This window comes from Durio zibethinus, unplaced genomic scaffold (genome assembly GCF_047325235.1).
Source record: "Durio zibethinus cultivar Kanyao isolate XHJ-2024 unplaced genomic scaffold, ASM4732523v1 HiC_scaffold_2, whole genome shotgun sequence".
Taxonomy (NCBI): Eukaryota; Viridiplantae; Streptophyta; class Magnoliopsida; order Malvales; family Malvaceae; genus Durio; species Durio zibethinus.
The window spans coordinates 2972253-2982252 of NW_028323043.1; the positions used below are offsets into that span (position 1 = coordinate 2972253).

At 32.3% G+C, this 10000-nt stretch overlaps 1 non-coding gene across 1 annotated transcript; it reads left to right on the forward strand.

Moving 5' to 3' along the window:
• The first annotated feature begins 2055 nt into the window (after positions 1 to 2055).
• TRNAF-GAA (transfer RNA phenylalanine (anticodon GAA)) lies at positions 2056 to 2128 on the forward strand. The gene has a single exon. It is a non-coding gene; the product is annotated as a tRNA-Phe (tRNA).
• Positions 2129 to 10000: the final 7872 nt, after the last annotated feature.

A 10000-nucleotide genomic window follows, 5' to 3' on the forward strand; every position in this document is an offset into this window, starting at 1 on the left:
ATATAATTTTTTTTTTTTATATAGATATAGATATAGATTTAATTTAATAGATAGATTTAATTTTAATATAGATAGATAGATTTAATATAGATTTAATTTATTTATATTTAATATTTATTTATATTTAATATAGATTTAATATATATTTAATTTATTTATATTTAGTTTAGAATTATAAATAGAGTCTAATAATTAGATAATTATAGTGAAAATATTTTTATGCATTTATATATAATTTATATTTATATATAATTTATATATATATTATCATTATATAAATGATACGTTATAAGTCTAAATAATTAGAATGAAACTTTGTTTTTTAGACTAACTAATTCGAATTATCTTCGAAGTCGAAATAGAAATGAATGGAATAATTAGTTCTAGCTATTATGCTATTATACTAGAAAATAAATAATTAATAATGAATAAATTTTAAAATGAATAAATTTTAATAATGAATAAATTCAATTTTCATTTTTATTTTTATTTTTTTAGTTATCTTATTATGGTTATATAGGATAGTCTAATAAAAGAATAAGAATAAAAATAAAATTAAAGAAAAAAGAAAAGATGCAACCCATAGAAATGAAATCCAGATCATAATGAGAGATGAGAGACTCCTTTCTTTTGTTTTCATTCATAAAGGCGGAAGCTAAGACGAAAAAAAAAAAAAAAATCGACCGTTCGAGTAAATTGCCTGAGAAAACTGAGAGTAAGGGGGGCATATATATGTTATGGAATATCCATCTATATTGAATTGCGAATACAGAAATGATAAAATATTTTCTGATTGGACCAAATAAATACGGGTCTCCGATAGAGACGAAAGAAGATAAACAAACAAGAAATAAAATAGGTAAAGACCCTTCGATATAAGAATCAGTATCTATATCTACTAAATTCAATACTAAATTCAACGGTTTTCGCATAAAAAGAAAGAAAATAAATAAATGAAAGAAAGGGGAAAGGAAGGGAAGGAGAAAGGGGGAAGGAAGTGCATCCTAATGAGATCCTAATCTCAAGACACAAAGGGGATATGGCGAAATTGGTAGACGCTACGGACTTAATTGGATTGGATTGAGCCTTGGTATGGAAACCTACTAAGTGATAACTTTCAAATTCAGAGAAACCCCGGAATGAAAAATGGGCAATCCTGAGCCAAATCCTATTATTTTACGAAAATAAACAAAGGTTCAACAAGCGAGAATAATAAAAAAGGGATAGGTGCAGAGACTCAATGGAAGCTATTCTAACAAATGGGGTTGACTGTTGGTAAAGGAATCCTTATATCGAAACTCCAGAAAGGATGCAAGATATACCTATATAAAATATAAAATAAATAGGTATACTAATGAAAAACCAAAAAAGACGACTCGAACCCGTATTTTTTTTATTTATATGCAAAATCAATTTATATGAAAAATAAAAAGAATTGTTGTGAATCGATTCCAAGTTGAAGAAAGAATCGAATAGAATATTCATTAATCAAATCATTCACTCCATAGTCTGATAAATCTTTTGAAAAACTGATTAATCGGACGAGAATAAAGATAGAGTCCCGTTCTACATGTCAATATCAATACCGACAACAATGAAATTTATAGTAAGAGGAAAATCCGTCGACTTTAAAAATCGTGAGGGTTCAAGTCCCTCTATCCCCAACCCCAAAAAGCCCGTTTGCTATCTATTTATTTTATCCTACCCTTTTTGTTAGTGGTTCAAAGTTCCTTATGTTTCTCATTCATCCTATTCTTTTCCATTTTACAAGCGTATCCTAGCAGAATTTTGTTCTCTTATCACAAGTCTTGTGATATGATATATTGTGATATATATATGATATACGTACAAATCAACACCCTTGAGCAAGGAATACCTATTTGAATGATTCATAATCCATATCATTACTCATACTGAAATTTACAAAGTCTTCCTTTTAAAGATCCAAGAAATTCCCCTTTTAATTTAATACTTTTTCGTTTTTTTTTTTGTTTTCATTTTTAAGTGACATAGACCCAAGTCATCTAGTATTATGAGGATAATGCGTCGGTAATGGTCGGGATAGCTCAGTTGGTAGAGCAGAGGACTGAAAATCCTCGTGTCACCAGTTCAAATCTGGTTCTCGGCGTATGATTAATTTGTATGAGTATCTACTCTACAAATTAATTGATATAGATCGACATAATACATACTTATCTAGCTAGCTATCTGGAAGTAAACCCTCTCTTTATTTATTTTTTTTTTTTTTTTGTTTCTATTTTTTAGATGAGCAAAGAGTCTATTATAATTATAATGTAGTAAAAAAAATAAATAATGTAGTAAAAGAAAAAAATTTCATTATCTTTCCTCTTCTTTTTTATTTGTTCACGCTGTGGCTCCTCACATTCAAAAAGAATGTTAATACTTCATACATATTTAATTAAAAAAAAAGATTAAAATAGTTGGTTGAAAGGCCCAACCAAAAGTCTGGTCTAGAGGAGTTCAAGGATAGAAATAACCAAGACTCATCTCAGCTACAGTACAAATAGAATCCGATTCCCTTTCATTTATTTATTTGTATTCTCTTTCATATTCCATTTCTTCATTCCTTTCTATGTGACTCTCTAGAGTTCATCTAAGTGATGTGCGCGATACAAAGTTCACGGTATAGAACCCTTGTTGTTCATCCTATTGTCTCGGCTCGTCCGAAATAAAATAAAAAGGTATCTTCAAAAATCGAGAATTTCAATGATGTATTGTCTTTTATTTCTTTTTATTTATTAGCCTATCCATAAGAATACGAATGAAACCTCAATTCCTCCGTTTGAGCTAGAAGAGAATGTACAAATATTCCTTGAATATTTGAAGTTGTAATTAGTTTCTTATCATTCAATGAGCGTCTTGTATTTCATAAAAATTGGGGGCAATGTAATCCTTACGTAAAGGCCACCCTATCCAACTTTCGGGCATTAAGATACGTTTCAGTCGTGGATGATTCTCATAAGAGATTCCCAACATGTCATAAGATTCTCGTTCTTGAAAATCCGCACTTTTCCAAACCCAGAAAACAGACGGAATTCTAGGGTTACTCCTTGGAGCAAATACTTTTATACATACTTCTTCCGGTTGATCTACACCATACTCTATTCTCGTAAGATGATACACACTGGCTAACAGTCCGCCTGGTGCTACATCATAAGCACATTGGGAACGTAGATAATTGTAACCATATACATATAAAATAACAGCAATGGAATGCCAATCCTCGGGCTTTATTTGTAAAGTCTCTATTCCTTGGTAATCGAAGCCCAAAGATCTATGAACTAGCCCGTGTTTGACTAGCCAAACAGACAAACGGCCCTGCATCTTTTTTATCTCTCCCGCACTTTTCTTTTTTATTTGTAATTTGTATAAGATAAGTATTTCACATTTACGATGAAATCGAATTTATGAAGATTAATTCGTTGTTTGTTATTCTGTTTCTGAATCCTACCTAATTCACTAATTCGTGGGAAGATATTGAACTTTTGTAGTTGAAAAATGTTTCAGGAGGAATCTCTGAAGTAGATGGTGGTTGATAGAGTAATCCTTGATTATAATTTCCAGTATGAGTACTGCGTACAAGACAAAACTTGTGATTGGTAGTAAAACACCGATCCCCCTGTTGAGATCTAATTCGATCTTCATAGATTTCGCGAGATATTTTCTTACGAAGTTTTGTTATAGCATCTATAACTGCCTCGGGTTTAGGGGGACAGCCCGGCAAATAGACATCCACAGGAATTAGCTTATCGACTCCCCGAACAGTACTATAAGAATCAGTACTGAACATCCCTCCTGTAATTGTACACGCGCCCATAGCAATAACATATTTAGGTTCGGGCATTTGTTCATATAATCTCACTAAAGAGGGAGCCATTTTCATTGTTACTGTTCCAGCTGTTAAAATTAGGTCCGCTTGTCTAGGACTCGATCTTGGGACCAGCCCATAACGATCAAAGTCGAATCGTGAGCCTATTAATGAAGCAAATTCAATGAAGCAACAACTGGTACCATAAAGAAGCGGCCATAAACTGGAGAGTCTTGACCAATTTGAAAGATCATTTAATGTAGTTGAAATAACTGAGTTTTGGGTTGTTCGATCAAGTAAGGGAAATTCAATGGAATTCATACTCAATGTTATTATTATTTTTACTTTTTTCTTTCTTTTTATTATCTGAATATTCAGGAACTAAGACCATTCCAATGCTCCTTTTCGCCATGCATAAACTGAACCAACAATTAGGATAAGCACGAAAATTAAAGCTTCTATGAATACGGGTACCCCCAATACATCGAAACTCATTGCCCATGGATAAAGAAAAACCGTTTCAACATCAAAAACAACAAAAACTAGAGCAAACATATAATAACGGATTCGAAATTGTAACCAAGCATCGCCCATTGGTTCTATACCCGATTCATAACTAGAAAGTTTTTCTGGACCCTTTCTAATCGGGGCTAAAACTCCAGAAATTAGAAATGCCAAAATAGGAATAGCACTTGATATTATTAGAAATGCCCAGAAAATATCATATTCGTAAAGCAGAAACATAGACGAACTCCTATGAATGTGAAAAATAGACCGGATTAGTCGATTCGACCTGGAATTCATTGTCAAGTCATCCACAACTGTTTGTTTAGTCAAACCAACAATTCAGTTTGATCGAATCGTCTAGTTTCGTTTGTTTGCTGTTGCGTTTTAAGATTTATTGATTGGAATTAATCCTATTTACATTTCACTTATTTCGATTTAATTTCGATATAGTACTAATTTGTATTCGATATAGTACTAATTTGTATAGTAATAGTATAAATAGATATTTATACTATTACATTTATACTATTACATAGATATTTATACTATTACTATATAGTATAGTAGAATACTATACAAATCCAAAACAAGTAAAACTTTTTTGTTTTCACTTCATTTCGTATTTTTCTAAATAAAAGGAATTCTAATATATAACTAATATCTAATATGTATTAGAAATAAAAAAAAAAAAAAAAAACCTTTTCTCTTTTCTATTATCTTATTATCTATTATATATATAGAATATATATAGAATATAGAATAAATTTATATATATATTATATAGTATATTATATAGTTATATATAGAATATAGAATAAATTTATATATAGTTATATATAGAATACATTTTTTATTTTCTATCTATATTTTATAGATATTATATCTTTTTATAGATATTATCTATATATATATTATCTATATATATATATTTAATATATATTATATATATTTATGAGATTCTGTTGAAATGCGCTTTTGTTTTCAGTTTCTGAGCGATCTCCCTGTGAGCGAGCTTATGGGAATGATTTTAACCAAGCAACTGGAAGCGACCAGTTCCAATCAACAAAGAATACAATAATTAGGAAAAAAACTATACAACTTTTTTTATTTGTATTTGGATATTCTTTATTGTTTTAGTTTGCTTTAGTTTTAAGAATATTATTTTCATTTCATTTTTATTAATTTAATAAATATTTTTTTATTAATTTAATAAATATTTTAAATTAATAAAATATAAAAATTAATAAAATATAAAAATTAATAAAATATAAAAATTAATAAAATATAAAATAAAAATATAAAATATAGGGCTATACGGACTCGAACCGTAGACCTTCTCGGTAAAACAGATCGAACTGATTATTATCAAAATGATTCGACCTATTTCAAAGACCCAACATGCATTTTTTTGCATTGGGCTCTTTCATTAACTGATAGAAATATCAGTTAGTCTACCATATATATATTTTTTCTCTTAGAAAAAAAAGGAAGATGGTTCCATGTGCTCTGATTCATTACTGATACAGGAGCACTACCAAAGTGTTTCAAAGAAGGGAAAGTTTATCTTGACGTAGGTCTGCTTCTGGCCTAGATCAACCTAAGTTAAATGAAGTCTCTATCATCCTGATTAAAAAATCAAAGATGAAACTTCATACACCTTAAGATTCATAGGACGAAAAGAGAATTTTTGAGGTCCTTATACTCATTATGCCTAGCATTGAATAGACTGGGTATTCGCCCTATCAATATCTCAAATCAATGATAGGTTCGATTCGGATCCTGCTCCTGCCTAAACGGCACCCGAATCGAACCAAACCATTTGTCAGGCTATTGTTCTCTTGTTTTGTTCCTTCAAAGTAATGGAGTAAGACATCGATTTCTCAAAAGGATCAATTTTTTTTGATTGCATGATAGACTCCCCTGAAAAACATTGGCGCGCGTGTAAACGAGGTGCTCTACCTAACTGAGCTATAGCCCTTGTGTTTGTGATACATATTTTATCATATTATTTAGATAATTTCTTGTCAAGATGAATATTACATGATCCAACATCATAATCATACCTTTTTGGTCGGTTTGATTGGTATTGCTTAGAAGTAATATCGGATTTATAATCCATCGATGTGATAGGTCCCTTTTCTTTCTCTTTATGATTCCTTATGATAATAAATGACCTACTTAACTCAGTGGTTAGAGTATTGCTTTCATACGGCGGGAGTCATTGGTTCAAATCCAATAGTAGGTAGAACTTATTAGATACCATTGATCCCGGTGTCTAATAAGTTTTTCTACCCACCTTCTTTTATTGATTTTCTATCTTTTTCATCCTATTCTATTTCCGTTTTCAATTTTCAAATTTTTCGTTAGATCAAATTTCACTATTTCACTTTTGATTGTATTTGATTCTATTTAATCAGCAGAATAAAAATGGGATGTAGAAACGAAAGTTCTGTTTATACGGAAATTCTTTCGATTAACCAACTAGTTACGAAATCGCGTTGATAGCCTTTACTCGTGTCCTAGCCCATCTGAGAGCTAGATTTGCCTCAATTGTTTGCCTCTTGCCTTCAGCTTTCCTCAAGTTAGCTTCCGCTATTTCAAGAGCTTGCTGAGCTTCTTGTGGATCAATGTCACTACCCTTTTCCGCATCCTTTCCAAAAATAGTGATTTCATTATTGACTATTCTAGCAAAACCACCCATCAGAGCCATCGTTAACCATTGGTCGTTAAGGCGTATTCTCAAAATACCTATATCTACAACTGTGGCAATAGGCGCGTGATTTGGTAATACGCCAATTTGTCCGCTATTAGTAGATAAAATGATTTCTTTCACTTCTGAATCCCAAACAATTCGATTATGGGTGAGTACGCAAAGATTTAAGGTCATTTATTCAATTTGCTCTCCATTTCTAAGTTCGTAGCCTTCGCAGTAGCTTCATCGATGTTACCTACCAAATAAAAGGCCTGTTCAGGAAGACCGTCTAATTCTCCGGAAAGGATCAATTGAAATCCTCTAATTGTTTCTGCTAGGCCAACATATTTCCCCGGGGAACCAGTAAATACTTCCGCTACGAAAAAGGGTTGTGATAAGAAACGCTCAATTTTTCGCGCTCTTGCTACGGTTAAGCGATCCTCTTCGGACACTTCGTCCAACCCCAGGATAGCTATAATGTCCTGAAGTTCTTTGTAACGTTGTAAGGTTTGCTTAACCCTTTGCGCAGTTTCATAATGTTCCTTTCCAACGATTCGAGGTTGGAGCATAGTTGACGTTGAGTCTAAAGGATCTACCGCTGGATAGATACCTTTGGCAGCTAATCCTCTTGATAGTACGGTAGTAGCATCTAAATGCGCAAATGTTGTGGCAGGGGCAGGGTCGGTCAAATCATCCGCGGGTACATAAACTGCTTGAATAGAAGTTATGGATCCCTCCTTGGTAGAAGTAATTCTTTCTTGTAAAGAACCCATTTCGGTACTAAGGGTGGGTTGATAACCCACAGCGGAAGGCATTCTACCCAATAAGGCAGATACTTCGGATCCCGCTTGGACAAAACGGAAGATATTGTCTATAAATAGAAGTACGTTTTGTTTATTAACATCTCGGAAATATTCCGCCATAGTTAGGGCAGTCAACCCAACTCTCATACGAGCTCCTGGCGGTTCATTCATCTGACCGTAGACTAAAGCCACTTTTGATTCCGCAAGATTTTGTTCATTAATTACTCCAGATTCTTTCATTTCCATGTAAAGATCATTTCCTTCACGAGTACGTTCACCTACTCCGCCAAATACGGATACACCCCCATGAGCTTTGGCAATGTTGTTGATCAATTCCATAATGAGTACTGTTTTACCTACCCCAGCTCCCCCAAATAGTCCGATTTTTCCTCCACGACGATAAGGAGCTAAAAGATCGACTACTTTAATTCCTGTTTCAAAAATAGATAATTTTGTATCTAATTGTATGAAAGCGGGCGCAGGTTTATGAATAGGGGATGTTGTGCGAGTATCTACAGGACCTAAATTATCAACGGGCTCCCCAAGCACGTTAAAAATTCGTCCTAGGGTCGCTCCGCCGACTGGAACACTTAGAGGAGCTCCCGTGTTAATCACTTCCATTCCTCTCATTAGACCATCTGTAGCGCTCATAGCTACAGCTCTAACTCGATTGTTTCCTAATAATTGCTGTACCTCACAAGTTACATTAATTTGTTGACCGATGGTATCTCGACCCTTAACTACCAAAGCGTTGTAAATATTAGGCATCTTGCCCGGGGGAAAGGCTACATCCAGTACTGGACCGATGATTTGAGAAATACGTCCCAGATTTTCTTTTTCAAGCGTGGAAACTCCAGGAACAGAAGTAGTAGGATTTATTCTCATAATAAAATAAAGTGAAATATGTCAATTTTTTTTTTCGAAAATTTTCTAATAAAAAAAATCTTCGACAGCAAGTTGATCGGTTAATTCAATAAGAAATGGGGATTAGCACTCGATTTCGTTGGTACCATCCAATTGAATGCAATTCAATTGGATTGTTTCCTTATTCAATGAAGGAATTTTTAAGTTCAACCAACCTATTTGCAAAATATCAAGTGGATAAATAAATAACAATTTTGAGAGAGTCTTTCATTTGTCTATCATTGTCTTTCATTTGTCTATCATTATAGGCAATACCATCCATATTATCTATGGAATTCGAACCCGAACTCTATTTACGATTCCTTATTTCTATCTCATTAGCCCTTATTTCATTTCGTATTTTATTTTAGCATATCGATTTTTTTTTACGTCCAACCTATCCCCCCTTTTTCCATCTATATTCCTTTTTTTTCATTTCATAAACGAATTACGCATATTTTCACATCTAGGATTTACATATACAACATATATTACTGTCAAGAGTGAATTTCTTATTCTTTCTTATTTCTTATTATTGAATTTATATTATTTCTTATTTTATATTATTTCTTATTATCTTATTATCTTATTATTGATTATTATTGACTATTGACTTATTATTGAATTTATATTATTATAGTATTATCTTATTATTGACTATTGACTTATTATTGAATTTATATATTTTATATTTAATTTATATATTTTATATATATATTTTATATTTATAATTCTAATTATAATTATATATTTATAATATTTCTATTTCATTTATTTCATTTTCATTTCGATTCAAAAAAAAAGTAAGGAATTCTAAACTTGAAAAACACGGATTGGGTTGCGCCATACATATGAAAGAATATAGAATATGAAAGAATATAGAATAATGATGTATTTGGCGAATCAAATACCATGGTCTAATAAGGAACCTTTCGGATTAGTTGATAATTTTTTGAAAGATTTCTTCGAAAAGGTTTCATTAACTCCTAATTTATGCCGAGCAGACCTTGTTGTTGCGAAAATTTTCAATTCATGAGTTGTAGGGAGGGGCTTATGTCACCACAAACAGAGACTAAAGCAAGTGTTGGATTCAAAGCTGGTGTTAAAGAGTATAAATTGACTTATTATACTCCTGAATATGAAGTCAAAGATACTGATATCTTGGCAGCCTTCCGAGTAACTCCTCAACCCGGAGTTCCGCCCGAGGAAGCAGGGGCAGCAGTAGCTGCTGAATCTTCTACTGGTACATGGACAACCGTGTGGACC